Here is a 17,142-nt window from a genome sequence, read left to right on the forward strand (position 1 = left end):
CTGAATCCTTACTCCACTCTTTCCAAAGAAACCTAAGCCACTTCCTACACCATTGTTTGTTTCTCTGCTACTGCAAAACACCGTGTAGGACAGAGCACATCCCCCAGATGCCACTGGGATAGACATGAAGCACTGTGAAATGCGTCTGCCGTGGTGGAACTGGGTGAAAATGCCCATGGTTGATTCAAAAGTGAGCTGCCTTGACTTAGTATTCTGGGAGAGGGGCAGCAGCTCATTTCTCTTAGGCACAGAGTTAGTTAACTTCCTGCAGCTAAGCAGACAATCAAAAAAAAACTCACAGGATTATAAGGATCATGTATCCATGGTGATTTTAATAAGAAATCTTAGTTGCAGTAGAATAGATAGAAGCGAGAAACAGAGTAAGGCTTCACGGGTGATTTATTTAATTCATCTCCTAGGAAGTAGGATGTTACTGTTTTGATTTGGAGCCAAAACTTGTAAGCCTGGATCAAGTTCTTGGGATTCAAACTCAACTAGATCCTGCTCTCAGAAACCAGGACACTGTGTCTGTCTTTATTTTGAACATAACAATTCTCTTTGGTGAACTGCTTACAATGTATTAGGCCAAGTTTTGACGGGGTCATGCTATTAACATTAATTTTGTCAACTTAAGTATCTTGCTTCAACCGCCCTATTTCTTTACTGTAGTTTTCTGAGAGAGCAATATTTATGGTACTGCTGTTCTTTCCCAAGGCTACAGATGTTTAATAGTGCTCAGATAAAGTAGCCTAATATACCTATAACGTATACCTGATTTTGTAAATCTTTCAGCCAGGAAAATACAAGAATTTTGCAGCATATGTCAGGATGCTGTGTAGAAAAAAAAACAACAGTTATAACTTTCATTTGTTTCAATTTAAATTACATTATTTTTAAGAATTTATATATATATATATATATATATATAGGCCCTTATTCCTTGCAGCTGATTGCTACATTTTCTGAAACACAGTAAGTTTATTATTACTATTTATTTTAACAAGCTATTCTTATTACATCAAGCATTTTTTAAATGTTCACCAGCACCATATTCTCTGAAATCCAGGATAAACAGAGTATTTACGCTAGCAGCACACATGCAGTACTGTGACTAAGAAGCCCAACTGCAGGTGTGTCCCAAGCAATGAAGCTATTTGTGATGCTAGAGAAACTATTCGTTTTGGTTTGCCCTTTTGATTTCCTCTGTTGTCTATAGCTATATTATACTCAGTGTCCTTGCTCAGTCAAGGAGGAAGAAATTGCAAGAAAACTAGGTCAACAAAGTAGAATTCGATAGAAAGACTTGTAAGAATGTGGAGAAAAGAGACCTGTTTGCCTTGAGACTGACTCTGTAGGAGAGAGATGCCACAGTGGAGTTTTAAGCTTGAACAAGCTAAGACCAGAATGGAAATTATGTAAAGACTTCTGAGAAAAGGACTCTGACAAATGGCTAACCAGAAGTGAAATGTTTGCATTCCTTTTGCAAGGCCCAATAGCTCTGTTCCCATAGCTACTGTATGTTGAGATGGATGATGTAGCTACAGCAACAGAGCCAATATCCATGTTCACTGTAAAATTCCTAGGTCATTACTTAATCCTTCTTTTACCTCCCTCCAAATTTCTGAAAGAGGGAAAAGACAGGGTTAGGTTAGCTTGTTCTTTGAATAAATTGAAATTATACGACAAATATTTAAATTAAAAGATCCACTGCAGACAACTGGAGCTATAATTTTGCTTTCCTGGCACAAGTTGCATCATTCCGTGATCCCCCTCTCCACACTGCTGCTGTGCTAAAAAGAGCTGTCACTGCATTACACGAGTGATGTTTGGCACTCTGTGGCTCATCCATGTCCCACCATATTCAAGCGTAGCACCCAGTTGTTTATAAGCCAGTCCTTTCATGAGGATACTCATTTGCTTCTTATTTCCCACCACCCACCATTTCTACCCCACTAATATTTTAAAGAAATACTTCTACTCAGAAAATCTGCACATTTACATGGCAATGATTTGCTTTTACTTAACAGTGCTAATTCCCTACATAATTAAAAGGGAAATACTGCATCAAGCATGGAAAGTGTTGTTTAAAACAGAGAGTCTTTTAACCTTCAGCATGTTGTTTGCCATGTGATTGCCAATTGGATAATGTTTGGCAAGTCGAGGGCATGTTTTGTTATATGCATGTACAGCTAAACAGAAAAATGCTTTAAAGTTTAACCTACTATAATGATTTCTGCCTTAATGCCCCAATTCAAGTCTCACCAAAAACAACAGGAATCACACTTGGAGGAATTTATAGTGGGCCCGTTAAAGGAACAGTCAGCACAAGCCCTGATTTCCTAAGGGCCCCACACAGAAATATGCCCTATTGTTGCAGACTCCAAACATGGAGATATCAGAAGAAGCCAACACCCTGAGCTCTACTTAATTTTGCTTCAATGTCCTATTTCCAACTTCCTTTCTTCAAAGCTACATAATCATACCCAAATGGTCAGTCTTTGCTAAAGCTATAAAAGGATTAAGCAACACTTAAGCCCTGATATAATGTAAATTAATCTGTAACCATCAATTAGAAAAGCACTGAGGCAGTTTTATGTTAAAATGCCAATCCTAGAATATTCTCAATTAAAAAAAAAACAACCTCAGTGCTCATGAGAGTCCAGAAGGCAGCAGAATCTCAGTGTAAATATTTAAAGTTTTAATAGCAAGATGTTTATGCAAGCTCATAAATCCATGTGTGGCATAACTACCCAATGTCGTCTACATTGACATTGCTAATTTTGGTTTGTGCGAACAGAAGGAAGGTTCCAAGTAAATACTGAAGCGAACTGTCTTTTCAGACCCTGTTTATTTTGTCAGGTCACAATTGCTAAGTCTTGCAGAGACTTTTGGTTAATGTTGGGATAATTTTTTTCCTATCCAGGAAAGGTACAGCACAGGTAGCACATATGCAGTTACTCCCTCAGCATGTGGAATCAGTCAACAGTTTTCCACTAAAAAGTAAGTGAAGAAAGGATACAAACACAGCCCAGGTTTCACCTCTTTCAGAGAAGAAGATGACCACTCCGGTTCTGAGAAACAACCATTTTATAGATGAGGCTGGCTTGGGGTTTCTTTTCCCTCCCAGCATTAACAGCCTATGTTTCCTACTCCCCAAGGCACAGCTTCTGAAAGGAAAGTTTCACAACACAGCATTGGCAGAGCAGGCATGCATACTGCACACCGGCCTGGGATGACAGAAATTGTGCAGGAAATGAAACCATGGTAAATTCACAAGTTTTCAAATGACAGAGCTGAATATAGATACAAGCTAACTAAGAAGCGGAAGAAAAGTAGATGATAGGGTTCGTGCAACATAATATAAGATAGAAAAATGCACAGTAAAGAGCTTACATTTTTAAAAATCACTTCTTGAGTACCTAAACAGCTTGACATTTCATGTGTATTAAGCTCTTTTAAGCCAATCTGTATTTTAGCTAAAGATCTCTATCAGCACTGGGTAATCTAAGAAAATAGGAGTTTGGTAGGTACCAGGTCATCATTAACTTTGGTGCTGGAATACCTTTAAAGTACTCCAGCAGAATTCATTCAAACACCTAAAGCCAGATATCAGGTTGCACTGCTAGAGGCCTCTATATCTACAAATTTGGGAAGACTATAAGCTCTGGATGAATTAACAAGAGAAAAGGAGATTGGCTGCTCCATACAAACTCTCCATACAAGCAGCCGCACAGGCACCACTGGAATTTGAATGAGAACCAGGAAAGGCTACCTAAAGGTTGCACAGAAGTGTTTGCCATCACCCTGCATGTAACAATTCTGAGGTGAAAAGAGTAGGAAATCACCAACATTTCATCTTTCAACATACAAAATTCCACCTGCATACCAGAGTAGTCTGAAATATGGCTGGTACAAGCCTGAGCAAGAAAAAAGGATCCAGAGGGCATGTGCGCTGCTTCCTGACCTGAACTGGTTCAAACCTCAATTTTAATGTCAGGTTTAACATCAGATCCTGCAAGAATTAATGACCTGAGGGATCAGAACTGCCTCTTCTTCAAGCTGTGTCCGTTCTGCGAAACCAGCAACTAAATGTTATAAGAAGTTGGCCCTACCTCATCTGGATTTAGATTGCTCTATTGACTTGAAAAGACTTCGAAATGAAGAATCCCCAAATGACAGAGAAACCCCCAGGTTCCAGAGAAGCCTAAGCTTCCCTCCTACATGCTGACCATTGCAAAGGGATAAAGACAGGAACTCCAAATGAGTATGACCATTTCAATATTAGTAATAAACCCTGTAAAAGTGAAGTACAAAGCTGGAAAGTAATTTGCTGTGGGATCGCCCCAGGCATGCTAAAAGAAAGGAATGCCATTGCTACTCTTCCTGAAGGAGAGATGGAAATTACCTTGGTGAATTGGATTACAATGCCAGAAAGGCAGTATGAAGACTAGCAATTGGGAATAAATCATACACTGTGAAATATATTTAGAAAAAGAAATCCTCCAAATTCAAAAGAACCTAAAATAAACTCTCACTCTATCACAGAAACACTGGTCTTATTACTAAAAACAGTTACAGTGTTTACTCCACTATACACAACAAAAATTAGAGATCCAGAATTACATTTCCTCTGCTCTTCATTAAATTGACTCCTTAATTTTTATACTCTGCTCCCTGTCTCAACTTGAAAAAAAACTTCCATGTATCTGAATTACATTCCAGTGCATTCAGCATAAGCAGTGCTTTCTCACAGTAATGCAATGGCCTTCCAGTGCATCAACAGAGGCTCAGCACAACAAGCTGAAAGAGAAAGTAGCACCTCACAGACATAGTCAATCTTATGACTTCCATCCTGTATTTATTGGGAGAAATTGAGTAACATGGTCTTGTCCACCTATGCTATAAGAAAGGTGTTTTATATGCAAAGACACCAGTGCCATAGCGCTATTTGACAAGTATTTCCAAGCAAGCAACTGTCACCTTCTGATCACTGTGTCAAAAATGAAGCTTACATAGACAGTAATGAAAATTCAAGCATACACAGCAGGTGGTCTGCACCCATCCAGTAAAAATAACACTCAGTGAGAGAATTAGTCTTAACTATGTATTTTGATACGGAATCCGCAAATGAGAGAGGCAGCATGAAAGGTCATCCCAGAAATACTCATCTCAGTAGCCCTGATATAGTTTAAAAGAAGTCTGTAATTTTAAGTGATGCAGCTTTACTGTGTCTTCAATAAAGAAAAGTGAAACTTAAAAAGTGATGTGGACCATACTTAGTCAGTATTACCTTGAAGGAATCAGTCACACCATCATGATAAGATAGAAATATAGACAGACAGCTCCATCTTTTTATTACTGTGGGATTTTTTGTGTGTGTGTTTGCACCTACAGATTAGAACAGAAAGTCCTTCAAGAGCCAAATCGATGCAAACAGAAGCTGTTTATAGTGAGTGACCTGAAATGACTGCAGGAAAACTCATTATTACTCAACATTGACAGTGGCAGCAGTGAGGTGATCCAGGAATGGGAGGAAAAAGAATTAGGAGTTCCTGATACGGGTGAAGTCATTCGTTTCTAGGAATGTATCCCAAAATGCAAGAAAAAAAACAACCAAAAGCAGCAGCTTAAGAACGAAAAATGTCTTAAGAAAAGATGACAGGAAAAGTTCGTAGCAGATCTAGAAGTTGCCAAGGGATGAACAGTCTGATACACTTCTATGTTTTCATCTGTATTTGCAAGGTAAAATAGGATCTTTAGGCAGCAGAGCAAGACTGAGCAAATTCAGGTCTCCCCACATGCCTGTGAAACTGTTATGTAATTTCTTTCCATTTTACATACCTTAATTATTTACTACTTTCAACATACCAAGCACATAGAAAACTTTAATATTTAAATGAAAGTGTTTGCAGTTTGAGGTACTCACTTGCAACTGTCCTGGGGGGAGTGGGGTGAACTATTCCAGAGAATTTTTTAACCCGTGAGAGAACTTCAACTCAGTGCAGCTGAAGAAGTGGCTAATGGTCAATGAACAAAAAGAACTTCTTGCCCAAAGATGTGCTGCACTTGTTACAGCATGCGGTGCATGCCTACTAGGCTCCCTTCATTGCTAGAGCCCTTAGTGGAAAAAATGATGTGATAAAGTTTAGGATGAGTAAGCAAGGACTCAAAATAAACCGAAAGTAAGGAAGTACCAGTACTTCTAGAAATACTACAAGTACACACAAGAATCGTTGCCAGCTGGCAGACTATGGGGCAGATAGCCTGCCAGAACAAACTATCCTGTGCCCTGGTGCAAAGGTTTTGCAATCTTTGCTGTGTCTATTGGAAGTATATTTTCCATGAACCCTAGCAGCACCAGGCAGTCTCTCACCTAAGCTATGACCAAGCAGGAGTGAACACAGGGCAAGGGGGTGAAGCATGAAGGGGAGCCTATAGTCAGGCAGGGACTAGCTCACACCAAGTGGGACTACAAGAAGTAGAACTGGGATGGGAACTGATTACAAGAAAAGCTCTGAGTTCCAAAGACATGAAGGTCTTGGGGGAAGGATGAGGAAACCACTCAAGAGGGATTCCCACGGCAGAGTTGTTTGTGCCAATAATTAACTAGAGAGGGCTCTGCACATGAAATCAACATCTTTTAAAGAGGCCATTGTGCGGTAAGAGGTAGGACAATCATGCCAAACTGCAAGGGCAATGTCCCCACAGCAAGAACACAGAAGTGCGAGACAGGGGAAAATCACCCTGTTCAGGACTGGAGGATATTACATGGTGTGTTGAGAGTCTCCGGCACGAAACAGTCTTTACTACCTCATTTTGGTTTGGAGTTTGGGGGGTTGAGGAAGAGGCAGGAGATTGTTCAAGGCAGCAAGAACATCCCTAATTCATACAAACAGATTATGATCTCTGTTCCAATCCCCTTAGCGAGGAAGAGTAAGTGTCTGCACCTGCATGGTGCCTCCCAAAGGGCTGAAAAGGCTGGGTCAAGATACAGGATGGCTTTCAGGCAGCTGGATTAGGTCTGGCACTGGACAGGAGTTAAAATCAAGGAGTTTTTTACAATCAAACTTCCCTCTACAAAGCCTTCCTTATCTACTTTTTTTTCCCCTTTCCCATTACCTGAGCTAATGAAGAATTGTTCATTATGTTGGTGCAGCCCCAAAGCAGTTGCCCAAAGGGAGCAGAGGTGAAACAGTCTCCAGTACTGAAAAAAGAACCCTGACATGTTGGCAGACAGAAACGGATTGAATACAAGCACAGGGTTCATCTGTTTTTCCGTTCACTTTAGTATTTAATTCTATTAAGATTAAATACAGAGGCCTCACTCACTACTGTAGTGAGATTTTTTTGAAGTTGTTCCAGAATATTTTTACTGTGCTGATTTTTTTTTTTTTGTTTTTCCATTCTAATGGGAAAACCTCACGAATAAAAATAAATAAATAATAATAAAAAAAAGGCCAATTATTTTCTGTCCTCAAGGACTTGGCAAGCAGGCAGATTTGGCAAGCAGAGTCATGGCCAAGAAGCAGGTTTTAAGTTTATGGACACGAAGGCCAGTGACATAAGGCACATACACTGTATGACAGCTGCCTGCTACTGAATTCCATGGTGGGTCAGTGACTTGATTACATAAACAGTAGAAATAAGAGATCAAATCATCCCCAACACAGCCAAACTATTAATTAAATAAAACCTTGTTGGGTGTGAAAAATCAGGAGTTGGCAAAAGACAAGCTAGGAAGGCTCCCTGGCTTAAAAAACAGCACAGAGCTGAGTTTGGAGTTACTGTCTCCAGTATACTTGGCTTAAATCAATCTTCAGTACCTGTAACTTTTTTGAAATATCATCCACAGCTTCACTGAACATATGGTGTATTAGGATTCTGGGCATACAAAGAGGAAAGGCAGTACCTCACAGAACCTAACTCACATTTCTCATCTTTGCTTCAAAGAAATCCTCCTATTGTTTTAATCTCTGTCATAGCTGAGGTACGATAACCATATCTAAATACAGTCAGCTAATTATCTTCAGGAGCTAATTAGGAGAACTGAGGAGCCTGGCTTTCTCCACCAGTGGTAGACATCAAGGCTTTTAATTTAGGCATTCAAGTTTGTTTCTTAAACTACTCAGTGAGAACTGCAACACCACGTTATCAATTTTTATAAAACCTACAGAGCAGAGCAAAATCTTTGAAGCAATAATAATGATGTATTTTAGAGCACTTCTAGTCCTTTGTTGTAAGGACCTTCACACATGATAACTAAGGCTTCAATTCGTCATACAACCAGGCAAATAACTATAGTTGAATTCAAATAGCTGCTAACCACAGATAAGTTCAAATTCACTATTAAGACCCAGATCACATCAAAGGGCTAAAAACAAGCAATAGGAAGGGAGGAGTTAAAACATCCTTTATAACAGTTAGCTGAATATCTTAATCAGCTGTATTGTATGATTTATTGCTTGGCCTAAGCAATTCGCTAAAAGCACTGGGGTTTCATTTGTGGCCGAGGAAATGAAATTTCAGGTACCAGTATCTAACTGTCTTAAGATATAATAACTAATACAGTTTTCCTGGAAGCGTGGTCAGGGAATTTCAAGTTGCCACCATACTTGTTAGGGTGAATCCATAAATAAATAGTACCTGCAACATACCCTTTAATGTCTTGAAGAGCTCCACGACTGTTGATGCAGCAGCTGGTTGAAAAACAAAACATACTCTGATCTTTGCTTTGTTGTTGATCTGCATGATGTCCTTCTTTTGGCTACTTTATGTGTTGTTCTGCGCAAACAATTGAACTATTTGTCTGGGAATAGAAATATTCTGTATAGCGAGAAAATGGTCTAATTTTTAATTTTCTTTTAAGATGACGTGAGGAAATTCCTTCTGAAGCAGTGCAAGTTACATGTACAGTTGAAATGGAAAATGGAAACATTGTTCCACGAGAAAGAGAAAACAGTCTTAAAATACTTAATGAATTTTCCATGCATTGCTCCATCTGACCAGTTGTACAAATCACACCATACAAGATTCATTACACCTTCTCACCTCCCAAAACTGCACATATTTTAGGCATGAGAAAATTAAACCCATGTAAAATTGAGAAATTGCAAGCCTCTGAAAACAGGTGTTCAAAGATCCTTGTCAATCATGCTTGTAGCAGTGCTAAGTTTGAAGATCTTGCTCTTAGCTTAAACAGACACTAGTGACTGATTTGACTTAGATATGGAGAGGCTTCTTTTTGAATTTCAATGTTTGAGTCTTCATAGGAGAACTATTTGTACAAAATCTGGACTTGTTAGCTAGGACAATGCACACAAGCAAGTTGTTGAGGCCAACAATACCCCTCTAAAGCAATGCTTCAGTGCTAGATTGCGGAAATAGCAGAGCAACCCAAATGAACCCAGAATTTCTAGGGAGCACTCTTTATATCCCTCTAATTGGGTGGACACATCAATCCTTGTTAGAGCACCTCAGTGATTCATTTGTTGTTTACTGAGGCATCTGCTGGGAGAGTCCACTGGCATGCCTTCAAGGGTCACAGAGAAGCCTCTTCTATTGAAATTAAAAATCTAGTTGTCTTTAGCAGCTTTTTAATAAACAGGATTTCCATCTGACCCACATAAGAAGCTTGCTTTGTTGAGACTTAGAAAGAAATGTTTGTCCTTGCAAAGGAGCACAGGGGGCTGTCAATATTTAGATTAGATTTCTGCAGTGATTAGGTATTATTTGTCCTTGAGTTTCAGCTCAAATTTAATAGCATATCTTCGTTGTCTCAAGAAGTTCTTCTCAAGGAGTCACCTTTCTTCCTCTCAAAGGCAGTAACCTTTATAAACAGTAAAGTCTTTTTAGCAAATGGATTTTCAGTCAGACCTGCATTAGGTGAGAAGCTGAAGTGCTCTGACACCTCATTGGGCATAGGTTCATATAAGACCATCTGCAGCACAGATGCATGCTCCTTAGCTTTAACATCAGCTACACCAGATGCTGGTAGTTGTGTGGCCATCCCTCCAAAGCACAGTGTGGCCTAACTATTTGTGTATTCACTCAGCTGCTTGCATGGGTTCTGCAGGTTGTTGAGCTCCATGCTGCCATGAAACTCTAGCACATGACTTGAGCTAGCTCAAGTGGTGCATATGGCACACCACAAAGCCATCACAGCAGCACCAGCAGAGTAAATGTGCCATGAAATTCACAGACAGAAGGAGAATGCACCAGCTTTTAATTCAGCAGTTCAGTTGTGGAGTTTGCCTGGCAGGGAGAAGAGGTAAGCCCTCATGCTCCCAATGCTGGGTAGCTTCACCACCAAGAAGGCCCATGGCATCACCCAGGAATGGTCAACCAGGAAGCTTCATGGGATCACAGTTTCACTCCAAATCACAAAATACTTTTTTCAGCCTGTTCTCCTTGATAGCTTTTAATATTTATACCAGAATTTATACATTTAGCCATATACTTTTTATCTGAGTATAAATTACATCATTTTTTTTAAAGCTTAAATTCTTTTGTTCAATGTGAGCTTGTTTTACAGATGCAAACCCACTGGAAAACAGGAGTTGATGTCCTGTTCCCTGTAACAGAAAGACATCAGTCTGCTATAAATGACATTTATGCTGACTATCTCTGCTGAAGGAATGACATTGGACCCATTAACAATTGTACGACAGATTCAGTCTTTATAGTGCCATTCATTTGTAGACGTGCAAATATAAGGTAGTGGGATTTCCACCGTTACTGTCATATCTCGTGTTGCCATTTTGTAATTATTCAGTCATTAAAGGTTGAAGAGGGACTGTTGGATTTTACAAGCATTTCTGAAGAGCTATGTGCACAAAAAAGCTTTATTAAGAAAGAGAAAACTGATATATTTAACACTTTTTTTTATTCTATTTTTATTCAATTTAATTCTATTGAGAAAAATGGATACTTACTGCTCCAGGCAATGCAACACTGAGACTAGTACTGAAACAGCTGGAAGGCAAAACCATGGGGCACAGAGCAGTGTAAGATACTGGTACCCATGTTAGTGGAAGCAGTAGAGTAAAATACATGTGAAATTTTGCAGAAGGTGTCTAAACGTTCTCAGAAGGACAAAATTAGCTTCCACGGAACTTCCTCATGAATGTGGTTATGGTGCTGCTGGGAACATAGCTAACTCCCACATTTCTAAAGCTACTAAATGCGCTACGGACATATTCCCACTTTTACAGCTGCAGTATAAATGAGCAGAAAATTGTGGATCTATAGCTGTAGATCTGATGAATTAGGATTGGTCCAACACTTCTTCACTTCCAGATAAGATCAGAAATTTACTTGCAGTTTGGTTGCTAGAAAATCCCATCAATAGTCCTTTCTTTTTTACTGCATCGCCTCAGGACATGGTAGAAAAGACTTCTCAGTGAGTTTCGGTAGGCAGGAAGTACTCAATGACTTACTGTATGAAAAACCAGTATGATAGCTGGGCTCACCTCATAAAATACAGCTTTAAACAAGAACAGCACACCTACCTCGCTGTCCTGACAAACTGTCTCCTACAGTGCTAACTTCCCCTCCCACAAGCAAGTAGTACCTTTTTCCTGCAGCCAAATGGCTGACACAGTAGACATAGATATGAAAAACCTGTACAAAATGACACTCAGTTTTGTAGCCATAAGTACAGAGTGAGAAAACTACACATATTCATAAATTATGCTGAGCAGCTATCTACAGCATAAGACATTTCATAACAAGTGCTGGGTTCCTCTTCACAAAGGATTTCAGCATTGGCGTAGCAATTTGTTACATGCAACACGTTTCCACTGCTGCTTTACTGATCTAATTCTATCAAGGATCACAACCTGTAGTCTCAACAAGCTGTTTTGAAGTGGGAATCAGGAATTAAAGATGAACTAGCTGAACTAAAATATCCTTTATCTTTTGAAGCAACCTATGAGTGTCTCTTACATTGATGAAAAGAAAAAAAATCCTTTGAAAAGATCATAAATATGTATTAGGAATTAAAACGTAGTCTCCTAGATTAAAATTGATGGAAATCCCCCAACTCTCCCAAGTCAGCATTAGATGAACATTAAGAAACACTTGAAAGTATGAACCCAAGTTTCCAGTCCAATGTAACAGTTTCATCATAACAACCTACTCACTATTTTTAATATTCAAATTAAAAGACAACATTAAAGTAAGAATTTTCTAAGCCTTCTGCAGCTGTCCTGCAGTGCCAGGATCACAACATCCCTTGAGAGGTCTGGCTCCCACCCAAGGCACAGAAGTGTCAGACAGGCTGAGGCATCCCTTTACTGACATACCACTTTACTCACACCTGAGTTTTACACACACATCTCCATTCAAATGTAAACAAAAGGATTGCATTGTAAACCGTAAGGGTTCTCGCTTGCTTTTATGGGAATTGAAACAGCTTAAAAAAAGAAAAAAAAAAAAAAAAGGAAGCTTGAGATTTGAGTCAGTCTTCATTTACTCAAAATAGATACAGATGTTAAGAGATGTAGATGGTCATCAGAGGTCAGTTTGAGTTAACTCACTTCTCATTTCCCACACTGAAACTCACTTGTCAGTTCAGACATGCAGTGATCTTTGGGCAGATTTAGCCCTTTGGCATTGAGGCAGTTCACCTATGAGATTTAAAAACAAAAAGCATTTTACTGGAAGACTTCACAATTGGTTTTAATCTGCAAAAGTTTGTGCAACTTTTAGGTTTTTTTTAATTCCATAATGCAATGTCTTCATGTTCTAGTAATAAGATGGATAGTCTTAAAAACATGGGTTTAGATGAAAAAAAAATGCGTAGAGGAACAGCATTAAAAATCATTACAATCTTGAAATTAAGGTGTATTTGGGTGATAGAACAAAGGCAAATTAAATAGCTTGCTTTTTCAAGTGGGATGGGCCCACCGCCCACTGTTCTTCTTCTGCAGCTGGTCTGGCTCTCAGCTGAGCCCTGGGCGAGGTGATTCAGCTCACTGAGCTGGGAGACAAGGAGCCCAGCCAGCAAAAAGAATCCAACAAAGCAAAAGGCATGCAGCCAGCCCACCCAGAGGAGCTGCTGATTCACTTCAGCTGTCCTACCTGCACCCTAAAGTATCGAACACCATAGATGGGATTAGTTCTCAAATAAAGAAAAAATCCCACTCTTAACATAAACTTAAAATTTTGATGCTATGTAATTTGCCTCTAGCATAAGGAAGCGAGACCAGCTCAGTGGTTAAGATTCATGCCAGGCACTTAATTGGCAACGGGGACTTGAACATCTTCCCAGAAACTCCTACAAATAAAATACTGCAAAATGGCAGAAGGGGTAGATACTCAATTTGTGACTCCAAACAAAGACACTGACATTATACTAGAGCTACATGATAAAAAGCTGTCCAGTCTCCCAAAATACTGGTATTTATCACATTTTTATATCAGCTTCTGGAGTCAGACAAGCAAAAAATTAACCATAGATTTAAAACCTTTGCTTAAAGACAGTCACTTTACCTATTAAAAAGCATGTTTCAACTCGTCTCTGTCCAGTTCCTACCTGAAGCTCAGCTTTCAATACCTCAGTAAGTGCTCTGAACAGAGATGTTCTCTCACCAATTGGTCGTTTATATAGCACGGAACCAGCTCCATTAGTAGAGACTGAGACCAACCCAACCAAAACTGGACAAGAGTCTGCTGAATATGTTACTCACTTGTTTTACAGGAGACGAGTCTAATACCTCAGCAAGAGTGAAAGTTTGAATCGTGGTTGTCCACATGGGTTTCTCACACATGAAATGATTAGGTAGCTCAAAGTTGGTAACTCTCATGGTTTTTCTTTCAGCTAGAAATAAAAACTTAAACATGAGCTACAAAAACTCAGATGTTTTCCAGTAGAAAACATCTCATTGAGACTCCCAGACAGCTCCATTGTCATGGCCAAATCACATACCTTTTTGTGACAATCTTTTTAAAAAAGTAAAATAAAAATTTTAAAGTCAAAAGTACTCTTCACTCGACTAGAAACTGCTGCTGGATTTTATTTAAATTTTTCCTCCTATCAGTATTACACTTACCATTTGATGGAAAAATGTAAAGGATGTGGCACTACACAGGAAGCTATAAAATCTATTATGTTCAGATTTCAAGTAGTTCACATTATTGGTTTTGCAACAAATTTTCTTATTGCTGCACGTCCTCGGGGTGCTTTACCAATAGGCATGTGATGTATGCTTTTCTTTCATTAACACTCATTAGTCCATAGGGTTTGTTTGCTATTTCATGTTTTAGGTCTTAAACTTCAAAACTCTTCAAAGTGTACTTTTTATTAAGTAGCTTACAGTAGAAAATGGAAATGTTTCTACTATCCTACTATTGCAGACAGTAGTCTCAAAAGCATACTGTAATATAAACTTGAGGGTTGATTTTAAAGTTCGAGTTTGTTTTCATTGGTCTGTCTGTTAAGTAAAAAAGGTTTTTGTAGAAGCAGACTAATTATGCCAGCCATGTTCGGTTTATACATGTCAAATATTTCTCTAAGACAAATCTACTCATCTCTGGAGTTTAAACATCAGCATGTACATAGTACTTGAAGATAAAAAACTATTTTCTAGGGCGTATCAACCCATGAATGAAGTTCCAGCATGATAATTTTTAGTACTGCATGTTGCCTACCTATTGCTTGTGACGCATAGCTCCATAAGGCAGCTGATGAAACAGGCTTGGTTACATCACTTGTGGATAGTTTTTACTGAAACCAGATTCACCACCAAAACACAGCTGAAGCCGGTTCTGATGCAGAATGTTGACTCAAACCCATGATGAGCAGTGAAAGCCCCATAACCACCCTAACCCAGCACCCTCATTCAATAGTTACCCACACAGAGATCTACCGCAGAAAAGAGGTCACTGTCTGTATATAGACTAGTACACACTCCCTACCTACCCTAGTATATACTACTGCACAGCAGTATGCGCTTGCATAGCTGAGTATATGTAGGACACACTCCCTTCCCTCACTGCCATAATCATTAGGTCTGCTGTTTCTCATCTACAGGCCCATGTACTGGAAACAAAAAAAATATTCCCTGCTCTACAGACTATACTGCAGTGCTTTGTGCCAGTTTGTATGAGCTTACTAATAAGACCTAATGCCAGGGATTTTGTCTCTGATCAAAATAATCCTAACCTAAGGCATATTTTTTTCTGACCTATCTACTCAACATAAAAACTGCATACACTTAAAATCTACAGCTTAAAAAGGTAATCCTTCTTCCTGTTCAGGCAGTACAAAACTCACCTTCAATATCAATACTATCCAAATTAGCCTACCATTGGTTTCTCAAACGAGCCAAGGAGGAAGACAGACACAAAAGCAAACAGATGACAATGTCAGGATTTATTTTGGTAAATGAGTGTGTAGCGATTGCAAACCCAAGCACTGTTATATCACATATGAGCATCAGACCCAATCGGTGCTGCCCGCCTAACCATCCAAATTACTGAGGAATTCTAGTGGCTCACAACTCTGACTTTGTTAGCACAATTTAATTAGATTCAAAGCAAATACTGATCAACAATATGAATAAAACTGGAATAAAAGCCCACAGCTCTAGCTTCTCCCAAACGTGCATCCCACATTGAAAGGTTCACCTTATAAAATGCCAAAACACCGCTATGCGTGGCTCAAAATCCATGCATTGCTGAATAATCTAACAGTTAACAGCTAAACAAAAGTAAGCATTCCCTCATCTCTAGTAATACCAAGATTTGGGCAGCTAACCAATAATCTGGTTCATTAAACAGAAACATACAAATCCTACAAGTGTTTCTTAAGAGCACAACATTATTTCCAGTAAGCCTATATGAAATATGTGCATAAGTATCAGGTTGTCCTCAAGTACAGAAGTGTTGACTGATTTCAAACACATAATCCATAGCAGACACAGCATGGATAGCCCCTGGTATTGAACCAAGAACTTCAATGGCAGCTGCCCACCTGCACACAAAAAGACAGACTGCACAAAGATATTTGTTCAGCTGAACATTAAGTCTATTCAAACCTATTTATGAATACATACCAAGGATTTCTTTAGAAATTAGCCTAATTTATATCAGGCTTAACCTTCAAAGCTATTGTTATTTTGCCATTAAGTTTGAGCAACCATGTGTTGAAAACGTGTGTATAGCCTTTGTTACACAGTTAGATTCTCCACTCATCTGCGGAACAACCCAGCAAACGTCTCTGCAGCCTATGGATTAAGTAACAAAAGACATCCTAGTGTTGTATTAATCAGAATTACACAGATGTCCTCAGATGCAGTCACAGAATTTCATCCTGGGCTTACAGACTATAATTTTCAAATACACCCCCATGATCACCCATCACCATCTTGAAACAAAATTTAGGAGCTGAAAAGCCTCAACCATTTTAGTAAGCTTTACTCAACTTCTTGCACATTAGCCCCAATGTGAAGAATAGCTTCAAACTTACAGTGTATTTCAGGAATTCTGTCAAAAGTGGTATGACAAATCTCTGTTGAACAACATATGCTATTCAGGATCAGTAAATTTAATCTCCTTTTGCCAGCTCTAGAAAAGCCTTATTTTTATATTTATTTCTAACATACACCATGTCCATAAAGCATCTTAGCAGAGGGTTTATCTTTTGGTCTCTGTTTTAATCGAACTCATACATACTACTAATAAATTAGTATGCTTGGGAATTATTTCGTTTCAACTGAACTAATCTCTGCACTCAAGAACAAGCTTCCTGCAAAGGACCTCCACATGCCTGGTCCCATAAACCACAAGGGTGGAAGAAACCTCAAGAGAAGTCTAGGTAGTCTCTCTTCTTGTAATTCTTCTTGAGTTACATTTAAGTGCTCTCTAGCTGATTATTTTTTTATCTCTTCTTAAAAAATCATCCTCTTCTTTACACTGCAGAGAATCAATGTGTTCCTTTTTCCCCTTCATACATCCTGTTTGATCACTCTTACTGTTTACCAGTAAAATCACTTCAATGGTACCTCTCTTTTATGTGGCGCATGACCCATGGAAGTATTATATTTTCAATGCATAGAATATGAAAGAAGATTCTTAGATGTCCATTTTAGGACAGCTAAAAGGCAATGTATTCTATTTAATTTTCAAACTACAAAGTGGACC

At 38.9% G+C, this 17,142-nt stretch overlaps 1 protein-coding gene across 2 annotated transcripts in view; it reads right to left on the bottom strand.

The window, feature by feature from the left end:
* Positions 1-17,142, bottom strand: part of BASP1 (brain abundant membrane attached signal protein 1) — a 48,838-nt gene that overhangs the window by 21,264 nt on the left and 10,432 nt on the right. The window contains exon 1 of one of the 2 annotated variants that reach the window (XM_065667575.1): positions 5,927-5,950. The exons of the other annotated variant lie outside the window; for it this stretch is intronic. The gene's annotated coding sequence lies outside the window, so the exon portion shown is untranslated. Of the gene's footprint in view, positions 1-5,926; positions 5,951-17,142 lie in introns of those variants that run through there. 2 annotated transcript variants of the gene reach the window in all.

This window comes from Lathamus discolor, chromosome 2, assembly GCF_037157495.1.
Source record: "Lathamus discolor isolate bLatDis1 chromosome 2, bLatDis1.hap1, whole genome shotgun sequence".
NCBI lineage: Eukaryota > Metazoa > Chordata > Aves > Psittaciformes > Psittacidae > Lathamus > Lathamus discolor.